Genomic DNA, 18,879 nt, shown 5'->3' on the forward strand with positions numbered 1-18,879 from the left:
ATTATACAAACATATTTACCTAAGCTTCTAAACAACCTGGTTGTTGTGTGAAAGAAAAATAGGATCTAGCACTCTAATAGTGGGGCGTTACTGCTGGGGGGGGGGGGGGGGGGGGGGGCGTGACAAACCCGCTACGATGAGTGGTGCAAGGGAGGAAACCGCCGGATCCCTATCACTGCGATGCAGAGTGACAAAAGGGGCACCCCAAAACGCACAGTCACTAATAAATGTCACAGAGTAACAGCGTAGAAAGGAGCACTAAGCACCATACAGATAAAACACAGACAAGTATTGCACAGTTTCACAAATATCACAGGTTTCACAGTCAACAGTATTGCAGACTTACTTTCACAGAATAGCCCACAACCAACCACGGTCGATGACGCCTCAAAACCCGAACCCCCAAAGCCGAAAGGGTTTTTATGATCATTCACAGGACAATTTTCAATTGCTTTTACCATTCACTATTTGGCTCCGTCCGCAATATGGGAATGAATTCCAGCGTGGTGCCTTCAAAATTCAGTTGTTAGCATGAACGCAATATTAACCGGTAAATGTCGAGTTGTCTTTCTTCTTCTGCAAAAAGTGGATATATTTTTTAAATATTAAAATAGTTGCACTGTGTTTTACTCCCTCACGTTACTATCTCGTAATTTGTGACGATAAATCGTTAGACAACGAAATCAGACTTTTGTTCTGCACCTTTACGTTCGCTTCATGTCTCAGTTCTCAATCAACCTTCCATCAATCCATCCATCCATCCATCCACCCACCCATCCATCAACCCATCCATCCATCCATCCAACCATCCATCCATCCATCCACCCATCCATCCAACCATCCATCCATCCATCCATCCAACCATCCATCCATCCATCCATCCATCCACCCAACCATCCACCCATCCAACATTCCTTCCGTCCATCCATCCATGCAGCCATCCATCCATCCAATACCCAAACCCATCCATCCATCCACCCATCCATCCATCCATCCACCCATCCATCCATCCATCCATCCATCCATCCACCCACCCATCCATCCATCCATCCATCCAACCATCCATCCATCCATCCATCCAACCATTCATCCATCCATCCACCCATCCGTCGATCAGTTGCACTATTTGGCCATCAATCATTCGTTTGGTAAAGAGAAAAGGACACTCCGAAATGGATTTTCAACAATACAATTGTATTTCTTCAATCAATTCGTCCAAACAAGAATTGTCGCCTTTAAGAATATTAAAAACAAAGTTGAACAAAATAGCTACACAGATTACACACACACAATAAGTATGCTTCCATAGTGATATTACAAAATATCGGATAGAATTCACTTAGATATTCTTTTGAAGATTAACCAGCACCTTATTAATTTAAACAATAATGCAAACATGACTTCAGCATTTTAATTCCATAATCACGAACTCCATTGTTAAAGACTGGCAAGCCGTTTCCACAGGAATAGCACAAAACATGGGATAGAAATCACTAAGAGTATTATCAAAGAGAAGCCCCCATAATAAAACAAGTACAACGTACAAATATTAGTTAAACATCCTCATCACAAAATACGAATTACACTCTGACATATTTACCAGCAGCTCAGAAAACAATCACTAAAACGTCAAGAAAACAATTGTATGCATCAAGTCGCTGGACTGTGTTCTCTACAGTCTCTGACAGCACCTTGCCAGCAAACCCGCAACACAGTCTTGCTACCATCAACAACACAAGGAGGCGGTACAGGAAAACAATAGCGACAGCAGAAACACATAATGACAACAGGAGGAATGTAGGTGGTGTTGGTGCCGACGACGACGACAACAACAACAACGACGATGATAGAAACATAATAAAAAGCCGGTTGTTCGATGATGACGCTGATGATCAGGATGATGATAATAGTAATGATTGTGTCTGAAAGCGCTAATCTTTATAACGTTCAACAAGTTATTTACAAAGTGATCATCAGAGTAATGAAAAACACCGATACCAAGTGGCATTTTGCACTGAAACCATAACGTCAGACAGGCGACATGACGTGGTGCAGAGTACACAGAGTGGTGGCGGTGTGGATCAGGCCAGGTCCAGGTCATAGCAGCCCTCATCTCCCATACGGTAACAGTATTCACCGCCACTGTCCCACCGGACGTCCACACAGCCTTGTCCCCACCCTGAAGGGGTTGCCGTCACGGTGCCCGGTCCTCCCCCGTCCTGCACACAGTACACACTGCTCACTGCTCTGTTGGGTCACACGTGGGGGTGGTGGGGGAGGGAGGGATATGGAGGAGTTCGGGTGTGCAGGGGGTGGCAGGTTTAATAGATGGGGTAACGAAAGGAGAACAGAGACCATCTTACCAGTCACTTCGTTGTTTAGATTTAGAAGAGGAAGGGGGGCAAGGAACTGCTCACTGCTCTGTGCAACACATGAGGGTGGTGGGAATATGAGGGGACCAAGGAATGGGTAAGTAGAAAAGCGGAGGGAGGGGAAGGGGGGTGTTGTGGTGGCTAGCTGGGGTTGGAACAAGAACGGAAAGGAGGAAAAGGGCAGGTAGAAGACAGGAGGGACGTTCCGAACATAATATTCACCAACATTATGTCTTCTTTCACCCCCCCCCCCCCCCCCCACACTTTGCCCTTTGTTTTCATTTTGATGCCACTACTGTTTAGACGACAGTGTTAGGATGTTTGGGAGACAGACAGTTGTCAGACAGCACTTACAATATAGCCATCTATTGTGTTATCCCAGTGCGGTCCCCGCCTGACCCTGTCCCCCACCTTCAGGACTGCTGCCAGGTCTGCTCTCCTTGGTTTGGCTGTAGCTGTTTGTCCTGTCAACACACACACACACACATACACACACACACACACACACACACACACACACACACACACACAAACACACGAACACACAAACACAAACACACATAATAATTTTTATAAAGTAAATAATATGGCAAAGTAAACGGATGAAAGTTGACATTAATGATAATCCCAGACAAACTAATCAAAACTGCACACAAAATTCAACCAAACAAACCTTTCTTTGCTCTAGAAGTTCAGCAACGCATCTTTCTGACACGTTTGATCCAACCCGTCGTGATCCAACCCGTCGTAAAATGTTCATTACCTGAAGATGGGGTGGTCGTTGTGGCAGTCGCTGATGGTGATGCTGGTGCCTGCTGGTGTTGCTCTTGTATCTCTCCTGTTAGAAACAATCACATTGTAAGACATTCAATGGACTGTGTAAAGATCATCATCTTATCTATAAAGCTGGTTTCTGTGTGTCTGTCTGTGTGGCTGTCTGTGGGTATGACTACGAAAGGCTTCGAAACGGCTGCGCTGATTTTGACGGGAATCACTGTGTAGGTGTTTTGCCACTCGAGTCGTATCATAGGGTACATTTGAAAACCAAAACTTGAAAGGAGTCGTTAAAAACGGCGGGAAGCAGTAGATACCCTATAAGCCATCGAAGACACTACTTAGGCTTACTCATTCACTCAATTTACAAAGCTGCTTTAGTCACGCCCTCATGATTTAGAACTCTTCAAAGTTTCACATGAAAGCAGACAGCGGAACAGAACGACACGTACAAACTATCTCTAAGCGTCACATCTTGTCATACTTTCGGTGTGTCACGAAGTATCATTGAGAACACTCTATTCATAATCTGGATCCTGTGCCTGTCAAATGGTTGTGTGATGTGTCTAGTGTGTTGGCGAAGTGTTTTGTGCTTGTCACCTCTCGCTTTCAGCCCTCACCGCTGGCTAGCACCGTCCTTTTCAGGACAACGCGAAAAGAGAGCAGCTTGCGTCAGTCTCTCCTGCCAGTACATAACCTCTCCACAGCAAGCCCTTTGTAGTGCCTCCATCGTGGCGACAGGCGTGAACTGGGTACCGAAAGGCCCCAGGCTGAACTACAAGGACTCGGAGGTGGTTGGCCCCTAGACGTGTGGCATGCAGGCCCACCGGCGTGTGGATACGCCCTAGTGCCCACGAACCAACCTCCAACTATGGGTTAAATAGCCGGGCAGGACAGGCTCGTCAACCCTGGAAGGCAGCTGTCCTAGGAGAAGATCACTCCAAAATTAAAACGAGGGCAGAGGAGGCTCACTATCCCTGCAAGGAAACTCCTCTAGGAGAAGGACCACTCCAAATTTAAACCCACGTAGTCCCCCGAAGACGGAAGACATCGGCCATTAGGCGGGGAGCAGACCGGATGTCTACGCTTACTACGACAAATGATTGTGTCTAGGTCGAATGTTCGTGGATCCTGTGATCAGACTGTGATGTAAAATAAAGTATAATTGAGTCGTGTTGTCTGTGTCTGTTGGCGATGTTTTAACTTCTGCACTGCGTAACAGCACTGACAAGAGAAACAGCAGTCGGAGCACAAAGAAAGCACGTTACCTAGTTCAGACAAATCTGATTTCAGACGGGTCAGTAGCTGGCTGTCAAATACGATGTCACCCACATCCTTGACATTGGCAGTCGTTCCACTCTCTGACTCAAGGTCGTCCAGACGTGACTTCAGCTGATTCAGCATTTGCAGGAGTGCATCATCAGGGGCTGACGTCACAAGGTGATCAATGTTGCCAGAGTGTGACGTCATTGCTGCCCGCGCTTTCTCCATTTCAGCAGGAGACGTCAGTGTTGCGTCTTCTTCTTTCTGAATGAGGTCATGGACCTGCTGACGTCGCTTCTCACTACACTGCTGAAGGTCATCGAAGACGTCATTCACCTTTTTGTGCATGTCCTTGAACTTCTTCTTGGCAGCCTTCATCTGAAACAATATGACGTGTAGAAAATACAGGTGTCACAGTACTATTGAAACAATATACAGACATTGATTTAACGTTCTGCACTCGCGATTTCATTTTCTTTGTTCGTAAACAGCAACAAACAATTACCTGTCAGCTTATGTTCGTGCATTGCCATTTTAAACAAAAAGGAAATCAATCGACTGACAGGTGATGGGGGTCATGTGAACCGCACGGTAGCTTGGAGACACGTAGACATGTTTGTAACTAACACAGACAGCACGGGAGGAAGGGGCGGGAAGGGACAGGTCGTACTGAACAGGACCTACACAATGACGGAGAACACACACACACCTGTTTTGCCAGTCCTGCTGCTTTCTCCTTCAGTCTCTGTGACTGTTGTGTCAGCTCTGTCCTCTTCTCTCTCGCCACGTCTTTGATGGCCTTCACCTCTGGGCAGCCGCGATGATTGGTTGCAGCACAAAACATGCAAATGAGCTCTTGGTGGGCGGAGCAGTAAAGTTTAGTCAGCGTATTAATATCGGAGTGGCTGTTACATGTTGCCTTGCGGTTGGCAGCCAGTCGCTTTGCAGTTAGCATATTGAGCTGTTCCAGGGTGTGGTCTTTTGACACAGGCAGTTTCTGGTGATGCCTGGTGCATGCCTTGCACAGTTTGATACTGCAATCAAAGCAGTATGACGTTGCAGTGACGTTGTTTTGACACACGTCACACACGTGGGGACTATTGAGAACTTTGTGACTTTCCACCAGAGCCGCGGTGGCGAAGTCGGTAGGGAGCGAGTCAACCATGGTGGCCAGCTGACCTTGACCTTGCTGTGTGGAGGAGAGAATGGGGGCTCTGCAGAGGGGGCAACCCCCCTGTCCTCCTCCCTTCTGTAGCCAGGACAGAACACAGTCACGGCACACTAGGTGGTTGCAAGGCAGCAGTTTGGGGTTGGTGAAATCGTCATGGCAGACTGGACACTCTATGTCTCCGCTTGTCACACCGGCCATGATAGCTGTTCTCACACTCTCAGGATTCCCAACTCTTCGGCAAACTTGAACTGAAAGCAGACAGTGGAAAGGAACAATAAGCACAGGATAGCATAACGTGGATTTCGTCACGTGTACACTGACAAATAAGACAATACTGGATGACAGAAGAAATTGACACGCTTGATGTTTGACACTGGTGTTTTTTTTTATTACAAACAAGCAAAAGGACGAGAAAGAATAAAAAATAAAGAAAGAATATCTTTCAAGAACAAAATAGACGATATTCAGACTTCACTTACACACACTGTTCAAGAAGGATGTACAAACTGTACGAAGACAACGTGTACAATACATAGTGCATAGCACAGGAAAAAGACAAGAACGTAACCAATACCAACTTTCATTCACAAAACATACACAACCATTCAAACCACATGGACATGCGAACCACAGGCAAATTATGAAGAATACCAAACACATTGAGATTATACAGACACAATACAAAAGGATACACACCACAGGCTGGTACAAAACTGTTAACACACAGAGTGTACATGCAGACGGGAACATACCATTACGTCCCAGTACCATTACGTCCCAGTACCATTACGTCCCAGTACCATTACGTCCCAGTACCATTGCGTCCCAGTACCATTGCGTCCCAATACCATTACGTCCCAGTACCATTACGTCCCAGTACCATTACGTCCCAGTACCATTACGTCCCAGTACCATTGCGTCCCAGTACCATTACGTCCCAATACAATTACGTGCCATTGCGTCCCCGTACCATTAGGTCCCAATACTAGTGAATTTAATTTCTGAGATGTTACTGTAGCAGTGTAGCGACACGTTTTGTAATAAAAGTGCGTTTTGTAATAAATGTATTACAAATCGTGTTCGGATTACACAATTTTTATTACAAAACGCGTTCAACACGATTTGTAATAAAAATTGTGTCGGTACATAGCAGTATTTCACAAATAAAAATAAAATAAAAAGATGTGTACCGGTTAGTCGAGATGAGGTGAAGTGGAACAAAATAAAAATAAATAAATAAATAAATAAATGTTTGTTCATGGGAGAAAAAAAAATCCTTCACGATATAATCAGAAACTGTAAAGGATATTGCATGTCAGTTTGTTTGTTTTGAGGCGCTCCTTGCTTTCCTTACAGGTTTTCTGAGGTAACCATGTTCTTTCTTTTAAAATGAACTGAAGCACGCTAACCTAAACCGAAGTGTAAAATTAATATATGCTTTAGCGGTGCTCGACACAAAGAAAAATACCGAAACAGTACAGTACACCGCTTTGTATTCCACTGTATGTAACCGAGCATGACATGACTGTAGGCTTATTTACTGAGTAGACGATGTTTTGAACCCGTTTCTGAGAAAAGCTAGACTGACTGTCCAGTCATCGAACCTTCAGCACATAGACACCGAGACACACAGATAGCGAAACCCATACACGCACAAATGTAGACACAGACACCTACATACATACGTACATAACACACACACACACACACACACACGCGCGCGCGCGCGCAAGAATATACATACATGCACAATCAGTGACATAGACTAGTTCTACATGGGACGATGTTTCAATAACAAATCATTTCATTTTTCTTCCTATTTAATGACTGAACAAACACAACCGTATTTTTAAAAATCAACAACTGCATATTCTGGTAAAATCCTGGTTCGTATGTACATGTTTAACATTTAACATATTACTCTGCAACCCTCCTGCGATCAAAATTCCTTTTGGATTCATAAATCGAAGACACTTGAATTAAATATTATTGGGCGAGAAACTGTTATGTTACTTTACATAAACAGGTACTGTAAGTAACACACGCCTAAAAAAAAAGGAACATTATAAAGGCCTTCAACAAGCTGTTCTTTTTTTCTTCTCCACGATCATCATCATTATCATCATCTCCACAATCATCATCATTATCATCATCTCGTCGTCGTCATCATCATCATCATCAACATCAACAACAACCACTGAACAACAACAACAACATTTTTTTTTTTTTTTTTTTTACAAAACACAATAGAAAAGAGAAAAAATAAATGTGTCAAGTAAGTGCATATACAGGCTTCAACATTTTTGCTACGTAAATTTATGCAATCTTGAAGCTTGAAATTACTCGGAAAATATAAGGTAAGATACTCCGTACTTATAAAATCCACTGTTCATTTTCATCCTTTCGCTGACCTACTCTGTCGTACAATATCCATGCCACACACACACACACACACACACTGCCCAATTGTGTTGGGACGTAATGGTACGGGGACGTAATGGGATTCCTTTATGGGACGTATCGAGATGCAATTTTCTTGGGACCTATCGACACGCAATTTTGTTGGGACGCAATGGTACGGGACGCAATGGCACTGGGACCCAATGGTATTGGCACCCAATGGGATTGCTTAATGGGACGCAATGAGACGGCATTTTTGGGGACTCAATGGTACTGGGACACAATGGTACTGGGACGTATTGGCATGACCCCCATGCAGACCACAGACTCGGTACAGAAGATTAATAAGTATGCTGGTGCATTTTGTTGCTGGTTTATTCTCATATCTTTAAATGCGCTACCTTCCAGTGATGGCTGTTTCTGATTTCTTCACTGAATTAATTGCTAAATACTACGCCACACTTGAGGTTTGGATATTAAATTCTTCTTTACACATTCCGGTACCCTCCAGAATGACAGCTCGTTGATACTGAAAAATCTGTGTTAAAATTAATTCAAGAAAGACCAAAATACAAAGGATTGAAGAAAAACAAAGCTGCAGCAGGAATAGATCCATACATCATTTTGGTCGATAAACAGATATAATAGATAAAGCTGGATATAAAGCAAGTTAAACGGAAATACGTTATTCATACCACCACTATCTAGTGAGTTATACTCACTTTTCTAATGCAAGTCAAAACTCTTTCAAATCTGTTACATCTGTCAGGACTCGGTAAACCTGTTGAGCTTTTGCATTTCATTTCAGTAATCTACAAACGTTGATTTCCCAGGAAATTGAAAACCTTCTTACTTTTCGAAGAATGCATGGAAACCGAAAGTAGGAAAAACGGGACTGTCATATTCTCTTTTCGAAGGTTATGTAGAGAAACATAACATAGCGAGCTACCCTTCAGCATTCAAATGTTTTTCAATACACCACTGTAGAAGTTACACCCGTCTTGCCTTTTATTCCACTGACCTACATTCAAGTAGCTGACATTCTCATTCTGTTTAGTGCAGTCATATCGACCGTTCTACCGCTCACAACTGACGGCTCACAGTGACACACGCAATACACAGATCAGCGGTGTCGTTTTGATAGTTCGACACACACACAAATCATCATCATCATTCACTGAACACTGTCCAGACTGTGGTGGTCAAAAGACAGAAAGGGTTACCTGCCAGGTGTCAGCAGGGATGGTTTGATTTGCTCGCTGCTCTCACCAAAACACCGAGTGTTGACAATGCGGAAGTGAATGGGAGATCCATGGGAGGTAACTCTGTGCAGACGTGCTGTACTGTGATTATCTGCGGGTGTAGTTCCACAGGCGTCAGACACAGCGAGAGTAGCTTCGTTCTGTCCTTCTGTCTTATGGACGGTCTGTCACTGTATACACAGCGCAGGGTAGGGCGTGTGAGAATGGTGGTGGTGTCAGAGTGAGATGTTAGTTTGACGTTAAAGTAAGAGTGTTGGGGGTCCCATCTTGCGGCCACAACTGTCACAACACACACACACACACACACACACACATACAGACACACACACACACACACACACACACACACACACGTGGTGCCACAATGAGATGGCAGTGTCTGTGTGTGTGTGTGTGTGTGGTACCTACCAGTGTTGTGCCAGGCTGGAGTCAGGAAAGTGATGCATTAGCGGTGTTTTAAGGCGCTTTTTCTGGGTTGATCTTTTTTAAAGTGTTTAGGAACTTGATTTTTGTGAATTTTTAAAAATACCTTCAGGAACATTGACAATGGCCATATTCACAATCAAGATATTGTGACGCTTGGTTATGTTATGTGACTGGGTGACCGTTAGCTTTAGATTTCTGGCTGTGTTGGGTACATGTTTAGTATGGGTATGTATATTTGCTCAACGGGCATTTTCCTCAAACATCATTGATCATCAGGAAGTGTAAACTGGCACGATAAATTAACACATTAAAAACATCGATTAATCGGAACTGCAGTCGTGAAAGGCTATTGGTTGATTGAAGGAGAAGTATCAGTTACAAGTATATGTAGAGGGAATGACTTATAATCAATAGTAGGATATCAGTTACAAGTATATGTAGAGTGAATGACTTATAATCAATAGTAGGATATCCATGCTGATGAGTGTTTTTTGCAAAACGTTGTTCGCAATAATAAGTCGTCCGTGGTATAATCAGAATTAAAATCGAAATTTAAGGATTTTAACTCTCACCCCCAACCCCATCCACCAAAGCAATGCTCTTTGCCCCCATCTCTAAAAATAAAGTCAAATTCATCGTTTTGGGGTGGTCTCGTAGTTCAACTGGCAGCGTACTTTGTTGTCTTTCTCGGCTCGCGGGTCAACTGTATGTGATGAAATTGTTGACACTAATATTCCATCTGCTGAAAAATTGATAGGGCCGTGTGGATTTTTAAGATCTATTACAACGAGGCACCTCCTTTGTGACAGTCTCTGATTAAAAAGTCAACAAAGAGGTAATTTTCAAGTAAGGCACTTCCACCTTTACCACGCATTTAATTATTTCAGAAAAGTTTTGCCTTTTCAGAATCATTAGTCTGGATTTCACTTAAAAGCACAACAACTGTAGAAAAAAAAGTACTGGCTAGTTGAGTCACACAAACACTTCTTCACACGCACTTCATGAAGACATTTTTTTTTAAAAGCACAGGTTCTGCTGCAGAATAGCCCTATGATGTCAGAAAAACAGAAGTTCACTCTAAAAGAAAAAAACACACAATATTATTACACACAAAGATTTACCCTAGCTTCTAAACATATAAACAACCTAGTTGTTTTGTAAAAGAAAAACAGGATCTAACCCTCTGACAGGGGGGCGTTACCGCTGGGGGAGGGGGGAGGGGAAAACGTGAACAAACCCGCTACAATGAGTGAAGGAAGGGAGGCAACCGCCGGACCCCTATCACTGCGATGTAGAGTGACGAAAGGGGCACCCCAAAACGCACAGTCACTAATGTCACAGAGTAACAGCGTAGAAAGGAGCACAGTCACTAATGTCACAGAGTAACAGCGTAGAAAGGAGCACAGTCACTAATGTCACAGAGTAACAGCGTAGAAAGGAGCACAGTCACTAATGTCACAGAGTAACAGCGTAGAAAGGAGCACAGTCACTAATGTCACAGAGAAACAGCGTAGAAAGGAGCACAGTCACTAATGTCACAGAGTAACAGCGTAGAAAGGAGCACAGTCACTAATGTCACAGAGTAACAGCGTAGAAAGGAGCACAGTCACTAATGTCACAGAGTAACAGCGTAGAAAGGAGCACAGCACGATACAGATAAAACACAGACAAGTATTGCACAGTTTCACAAGTTTCACAAATATCACAGGTTTCACAGTCAACAGTATTGCAGACTTATTTTCACAGAATAGCCCACAACCAACCACGGTCGATGGCGCCTCAAAACCCAAACCCCCAAAGCCGAAAGGGTTTTTATGATCCTTCACAGGACAATTTTCAATTGCTTTTACCATTCACTATTTGGCTCCGTCCGCAATATGGGAATGAATTCCAGCGTGGTGCCTTCAAAATTCAGTTGTTAGCATGAACGCAATATTAACCGGTAAATGTCGAGTTGTCTTTCTTCTTCTGCAAAAAGTGGATATTTGTAAGATATTAAAATAGTTGCACTGTGTTTTACTCCCTCACGTTACTATCTCGTAATTTGTGACGGTAAATTACCACGAGCATGCAAGGCTTACCTGTAAGGTGCAGCTTGCTCTGGATTTATCCGAGATATGCATCAGGAGCGTTTATGTCAAGTAATAACGAAATCAGACTTTTGCTCTGCACCTTTACGTTCGCTTCATGTCTCAGTTCTCAATCAATCAACCTTCCATCAATCCATCCATCCATCCATCCATCCATCAACCCATCCATCAACCCATCCATCCATCCACCCATCCATCAACCCATCCATCCACCCATCCATCCATCCATCCATCCATCCAACCATCTATCCAACCATCCATCCATCCATCCACCCATCCGTCGATCAGTTGCACTATTCGGCCATCAATCATTCGTTTGGTTAATAGTATAGGACACTCCGAAATGGATTTTCAACAATACAATTGTATTTCTTCAATCAATTCGTCCAAACAAGAATTGTCGCCTTTAAGAATATTAAAAACAAAGTGGAACAAAATAGCTACACAGATTACACACACACAATAAGTATGCTTCCATAGTGATATTACAAAATATCGGATAGAATTCACTTAGATATTCTTTTGAAGATTAACCAGCACCTTATTAATTTAAACAATAATGCAAACATGACTTCAGCATTTTAATTCCATAATCACGAACTCCATTGTTAAAGACTGGCAAGCCGTTTCCACAGGAATAGCACAAAACATGGGATAGAAATCACTAAGAGTATTATCAAAGAGAAGCCCCCATAATAAAACAAGTACAACGTACAAATATTAGTTAAATATCTTCATCACAAAGTACGAATTACACTGTGTCATATTTACCAGCAGCTCAAAAAACATTAACTCAAACGTCAAGAAACATTCGAATGTATTGAGTCGCTGGACTGTGTTCTCTACAGTCTCTGATAGCACCTTGCCAGCAAACCAGCAACACAGTCTTGCTACCATCAAGAACATAAGGAGGCGGTACAGGAAACAATAGCGACAGCAGAAGCACATGTATAATGACAACAGGAGGAATGTCGGTGGTGTTGGAGCCGAGAACGACAACGACGACGACATGACAGAAAAATAACGCAAAGTTGTTGGATATTCACGCTGACGATCACAATGATGATAATAGTAGTGATAATTATGACTGAAAGCGCTAATCTTTATAACGTTCGACAAGTTATCCACACAGCGATCATCATACTAATGAAAAACAGCACTGAATACCTAGTGGCATTTTACACTAAAACCATGACGTCAGACAGGCGACGTGACGTGGTGCAGAGTACACAGAGTGGTGGCGGTGTGGATCAGGCCAGGTCCAGGTCATAGCGGCCCTCAGCTCCCATACGGTAAATGTGTACACGGCCATTGTCCCACCGGACGTCCACCCAGCCTGGCCATGTTACTTCCCGTGAAGGGATCGCCGTCACCGTGCCCGGTCCTCGCCCGTCCTGCACACAGTACACACTGCTCACTGCTCTGTTGGGTCACACGTGGGGGGGGGGGGGGTGGGAGGGATATGGAGGAGTTCGGGTGGGCAGGTGGATGGCAGGTTTAAGTGATGGGGAAGCGAAAGGAGAACATACACCAACGTTATGCTTCTTGGGGAAACAAAAGGGGAGGTGGGTAGCAACGGAAATAGTAAGAGTTGGGGTGGTTAAGGGGGGGGGGGGGGGGTTTGATGGTGGAGTGAAAGGTGAAAAGAGAAAAACATAAAAACATAATGATCACTTCTCTGTCGGTAAACAAGTGCATGGTGATGTTCGGGAAGAGAAGGGGAATGGGAGAGGAGGTAACTCATGTGAAGCCAACAAGAGGAAGAGGGGCAAGGAACTGCTCACAGCTCTGTGCAACACAAGTGGGGGTGGGGGGAATATGAGATGACCGGAGGAGCAGGGGGTGGGAAATAGAAAAGCGGAGGGAGAGAATCGGGGGTGTTTCTTGGGGACTAGTTGACGGAAGGGCTCGAACAGAAAGGAAAACAAGTCGCGTAAGGCGAAATTACTACATGTCAAGCTCAGTCGAACTCACAGAATGAAACTGAACAGACTGCATTTTTTCACAATGACCGTAGTCCGCCGCTTGTGCAAAATGGAGTGGAACGTGACGAGCATGTTCAGCGCTGTAGTGGTTTCGCTGTGCTTAGCACGCTTTTCTGTACCTCTCTTCGTTTTAACTTTCTGAGCGTGTTTTTAATCCAAACATATCATATCTATATGTTTTTGGAATCAGGAACCGACAAGGAATAAGACAAAATTGTTTTTAAATCGATTTCGGAAATTTAATTTTGATCATAATTTTTATATTTTTAATTTTCAGAGCTTGTTTTTAATCCAAATATAACATATTTATATGCTTTTGGAATCAGAAAATGGCGAAGAATAAGATGAAAATGTTTTTGGATCGTTTAATAAAAAAAATAATTTTAATTACAAGTTTCCGATTTTTAATGACCAAACTCACTAATTAGTTTTTAAGCCACCAAGCTGAAATGCAATACCAAACCCCGGCCTTCGTCGAAGATTGCTTTGCCAAAAGTTCAATCAATTTGATTGAAAAATGAGGGTGTGACAGTGCCGCCTCAACTTTTACAAAAAGCCGGATTTGACGTCATCAAAGGTATTAATCGAAAAAAAGGAAAAAAACGTCCGGGGATATCATTCCCAGGAACTCTCATGTCAAATTTCATAAAGATCGGTCCAGTAGTCTAAATCGCTCTACACACACACACGCACAGACAGACAGACAGACAGACACATACACCACGACTCTCGTCTCGATTCCCCCTCTATGCTAAAACATTTAGTCAAAACTTGACTAAATGTAAAAAGCGCACGAAGAAGACATGAGGGGACTTGCGAAAATAATTCTCACCAAAATAATGTCGTTCTCACCAACCCCCCCCCCCCCCCCCCCCCCCCAACTACTTCTCCCTCTGTTTTTGTTTTGTTGCCACTGCTGTTTAGAATACAGAGTCATGATGTAGGTGAGACAGACAGCTGTCAGACAGCACAGGGACACCAGCACTTACCTCATTGCCCCTATTCCAGTGCGGTCCCCGCCTGACCCTGTCCCGCACCTTCAGGGCTCGTATTCTTGAAAAAGCTGCAATATTGTGTCCTTTAAAGTCAAACTGTCGTTTAACTACCGCCCGATATTTATTTTTACTGCCCAGTAATTATTTATTTTCCCCCGGTATTAATGTGTGTCTGGCGGAAGGTCGGCAGCTACCAGAATTGGTTATTTTTAGAATAGGAGATTCCTCATGCTTGCTCCTCTCTACAAACAATATTTGAACAAGATTTATTCTTGAAAAAGCTGCAACTCATATACTGGCCTGTAAAACTCAATAATAGTCCGCCAACTGCCAAGTGTTATTTATGAAACACCGGTAAGTCCTTACCGGGTTGTCTCCGAGCTGTAAAGTTAGAGGACCCATCCCCCTCCTGTAAAGTCACTACCTGTCAGTAACTTCACCAACACTGTCCATTAAAACCGTCAAGTTTGAATAAATCTTGTTCAAATATTGTTCGTAGATTTATGTCCCTCATGGACACACATTGGTGTCATTTAAGCACCGATCGATGCATTGCGGTCAAATACGAGCTTCTGCTCGCGAAAGATTTCAACCGATGCTCGATCATAACGGCGTGTTGCAAAAGCGTGCTTGCGTCTTGTTTAATGCATTACAGTGGCGAGAGATTGGTGTCTGATTCCGTAGCCGAACGGTTATCGAATTCGCCTGATGCGCGATTGAGTCGAGTTCGAATGCTAACAGGCCTTACTTTTTTTTAATTTCTTTTTTACTCTTTGTCATTTGTTTGTTTTTACATTTAGTCAAGTTATGACTAAATGTTGACTAAATGTTTTAACATCGAGGGGGGAATCGAGACGAGGGTCGTGGTGTATGTGTGTGTGTGTGTGCGTGCGTGTAGAGCGATTCAGACCAAACTACTGGACCGATCTTTATGAAATTTGATATGAGAGTTCCCGGGTATGATATCCCCATACGTTTTTTTCATTTTTTTGATAAATGTCTTTGATGACGTCATATCCGGCTTTTCGTGAAAGTTGAGGCGGCACTGTTACGCCCTCATTTTTTAACCAAATTGGTTAAAATTTTGGTCAAGTAATGTTCGACGAAGCCCGGACTTCGGTATTGCATTTCAGCTTTGGTGGCTTAAAATTTAGTTAATGACTTTGGTCATTAAAAATCTGAAAATTGTAAAAAAAAAAGATTTTTTATAAAACTATCCAAATTTACGTTCATCTTATTCTCCATCATTTGCTGATTCCAAAAACATATACATATGTTATATTTGGATTAAAAACAAGCTCTGAAAATTAAATATATAAAAATTATTATCAAATTTTTTTTTTCGAAATCAATTTAAAAACACTTTCATCTTATTCCTTGTCGGTTCCTGATTCCAAAAACATATTGATATGATATGTTTGGATTCAAAACACGCTCAGAAAGTTAAAACGAAGAGATGTACAGAAAAGCGTGCTATCCTTCTCAGCGCAACTATACTACCCCGCTCTTCTTGTCAATTTCACTGCCTTCGCCATGAGCGGTGGACTGACGATGCTACGGTCTTGCTGAAACATTGCATTGCGTTGAGTTTCATTCTGTGAGTTCGACAGCTACTTGACTAAATGTTGTATTTTCGCCTTACGCGACTTGTTTTCTGATTCCAAAAACATATAAATATGTTATATTTGGATTAAAAACAAGCTCTAAAAATTAAAAATATAAAAATTATGATCAAAATTAAATTTTCGAAATCAATTTAAAAACACTTTCATCTTATTTCTTGTCGGTTCCTGATTCCAAAAACATATAGATATGATATGTTTGGATTAAAAACACGCTCAGAAAGTTAAAACGAAGAGAGGTACAGAAAAGCGTGCTATCCTTCTCAGCGCAACTACTACCCCGCTCTTCTTGTCAATTTCACTGCCTTTGCCACGAGCAGTGGACTGACGATGCTACGGTCTTGCTGAAACATTGCATTGCGTTCAGTTTCATTCTGTGAGTTCGACAGCTACTTGACTAAATGTTGTATTTTCGCCTTACGCGACTTGTTGTTTATTTTCTTCGTGTGCAAAAGAGTACGTTGTAATATCAAAATTGATTTAAAAAATTAATTTTAGGCGAGAATGAGTTGTTTTTTTTTTAAATTGATGGTTAACATGATATTACCGTTAACTACCTTGTATACGCCCACCCACCCTATGTACCAGTTTTGCCCAAAAGTGGTGGGGTGGGCGTTTACTAGGTACTATACCCTTGGCAGGAGCGGTTCCTTAGCTAGAAACACGATATTTTGGTCATTTGTCATAGACGTGTTCAAAGGATGCGTTATTGCACAAAACTCCCCCCCCCCCCCTTCTCTCTCTCTCTCTCTTTCTCTCTCGCTCTCTCTGTCTCTCTCTCTCACACACACACACACACACACACACACACACACACACACACACACACACACACACACACACACACTAACACACACACACAAAATCAACCTCTTCAGACATCACTTCCCGCCAAGTATGAAGCTTTGAAGATGAAGACCATTGTAATTTGTTGGAGCAGTCCGCGGTACAAGCCATCAACAACTGTACGACGAGTCAGGCTTTATTTCACTTTAAGAGGCGTAAACGTCAAAAATTGATATTATTTCACAAGATTGTACACCGTAAGGTGCCAAACTATTGCCACCATTAATATCAACTACAAATCCATATCGCCAGCGCAGACCTTTAGATAGGAAAGTTACATCGTTTAACACTGAATTATACAAAAACTCATTTCTCCCATCTACAACACAACTCTGGAATTCTTTACCAGACTACATAAAACTTAGTAAGTCCCTCAAGCACTTTTTGTCAAAAAACGATTTAAGTCTGCCGTGTTATTGGTATTCTGGAGATCGCATGTCACAAACAATTCACTGTAAGCTCAGGCTATATATGAGTGATCTTAACAACGATCTAGTTGCTACAGATGCATCTTGTGACTGCGCATTTCCGTCCGAAACCGTAAAACACTTCCTATTAGATTGTCCAAATTATCGCGAAGCACGTCAAGAAACCATGCATACCCTCCCTAACCACAGTATTCACCTCCCCCACCTTCAAAATGGAGACAGACAGTATTCTCTAGATTTGAACAGGAACATTTTTTCCAGAGTACACTCGTTCATTGAACGTTCAGGCCGCTTTGGGCAAACCAGAATCAATGCTCCACAAGCCGGACAACAACTTTAATTTCTGCACAACTCCTACCCATCCCTCTTCTTTTTATTCCTTTTCTTCCCCTCCTTCCTTCCTCTTACTGTCTTTCTCTATAATGATTATGCAACGTTTATTATGTTATTATAATTTTGGATGATTAATGAGATGAGGATGATTATAATGATGATGCTTTGGATTTCCAATTTGGTTTATTTAGACAAATTGTTCAGCCGTTACCGCCTTACGTTATAATATCCATGCAGGAACACCACTATTAGCTTCTAGCTTGTTGCTGTTACCTGTGTCTTTTGTATACATGTCATGATTGTAACATTTGTTGAAATAAACTTATGTTTAAACCAAAGATGAAGCTTTCGTTTCTTCTTTTTCCTCCCAGTCAAAAATGTATTGCGATTCTCTAGCCACTCCAGAAACCTTTTTGTGTCCAATCCCCGAAGCATGTCTAAGGAAAGGAAACAATTGAAAAACAACAATAACAGCAGACTGAATAATCTTTATTTATTTTCCTTGTCTACTAGTCCACTGGTCGAAACTGGGGGGGTGGGCATTTACTAGGTACTATACCATGTACACCTGCATGCAACTGAGGTTAATAAAAAAAATTAAAAATAAAATCTCCCCGTGTTTTTATTTCATTTTTATTTTATGTTTGAGTTGTTGCTATTGACTTTGAAACTGACACGCCGGCGGTAACGCGTGCGCAGAGAAGAGCAAGCATCGGGAATCTTAAATTCTAAAAATAACCAACTGGTACCTGCCGACCTTCCGCTAGACACACATGAATACCGGGAAAAAATAAATAATTACTGGGCAGTAAAAATAAATACTGGGCGGTAGTTAAACGACAGTTTGACTTTGAAGGACACAATGTTGCAGCTTTTTAGCCAGCGTGTCAGTTTCAAAGTCAATAGCAACTA

General features: G+C 42.4%; 1 protein-coding gene and 1 long non-coding RNA gene across 2 annotated transcripts in view; both read right to left on the bottom strand.

The window, feature by feature from the left end:
- The window catches only part of LOC138955048 (transcription intermediary factor 1-beta-like), a 104,701-nt gene that overhangs the window by 70,827 nt on the left and 14,995 nt on the right, over positions 1-18,879 (bottom strand). The window lies entirely within an intron of this gene.
- Positions 1,174-15,834, bottom strand: LOC138955035 (uncharacterized). Its single transcript, XR_011452066.1, has 2 exons — positions 14,733-15,834; positions 1,174-2,219 (listed from the first exon to the last, which is right to left on the bottom strand). It is a non-coding gene; the product is annotated as an uncharacterized lncRNA (long non-coding RNA).

This window comes from Littorina saxatilis, unplaced genomic scaffold, assembly GCF_037325665.1.
Source record: "Littorina saxatilis isolate snail1 unplaced genomic scaffold, US_GU_Lsax_2.0 scaffold_87, whole genome shotgun sequence".
In the NCBI taxonomy this organism is placed as follows: Eukaryota; Metazoa; Mollusca; class Gastropoda; order Littorinimorpha; family Littorinidae; genus Littorina; species Littorina saxatilis.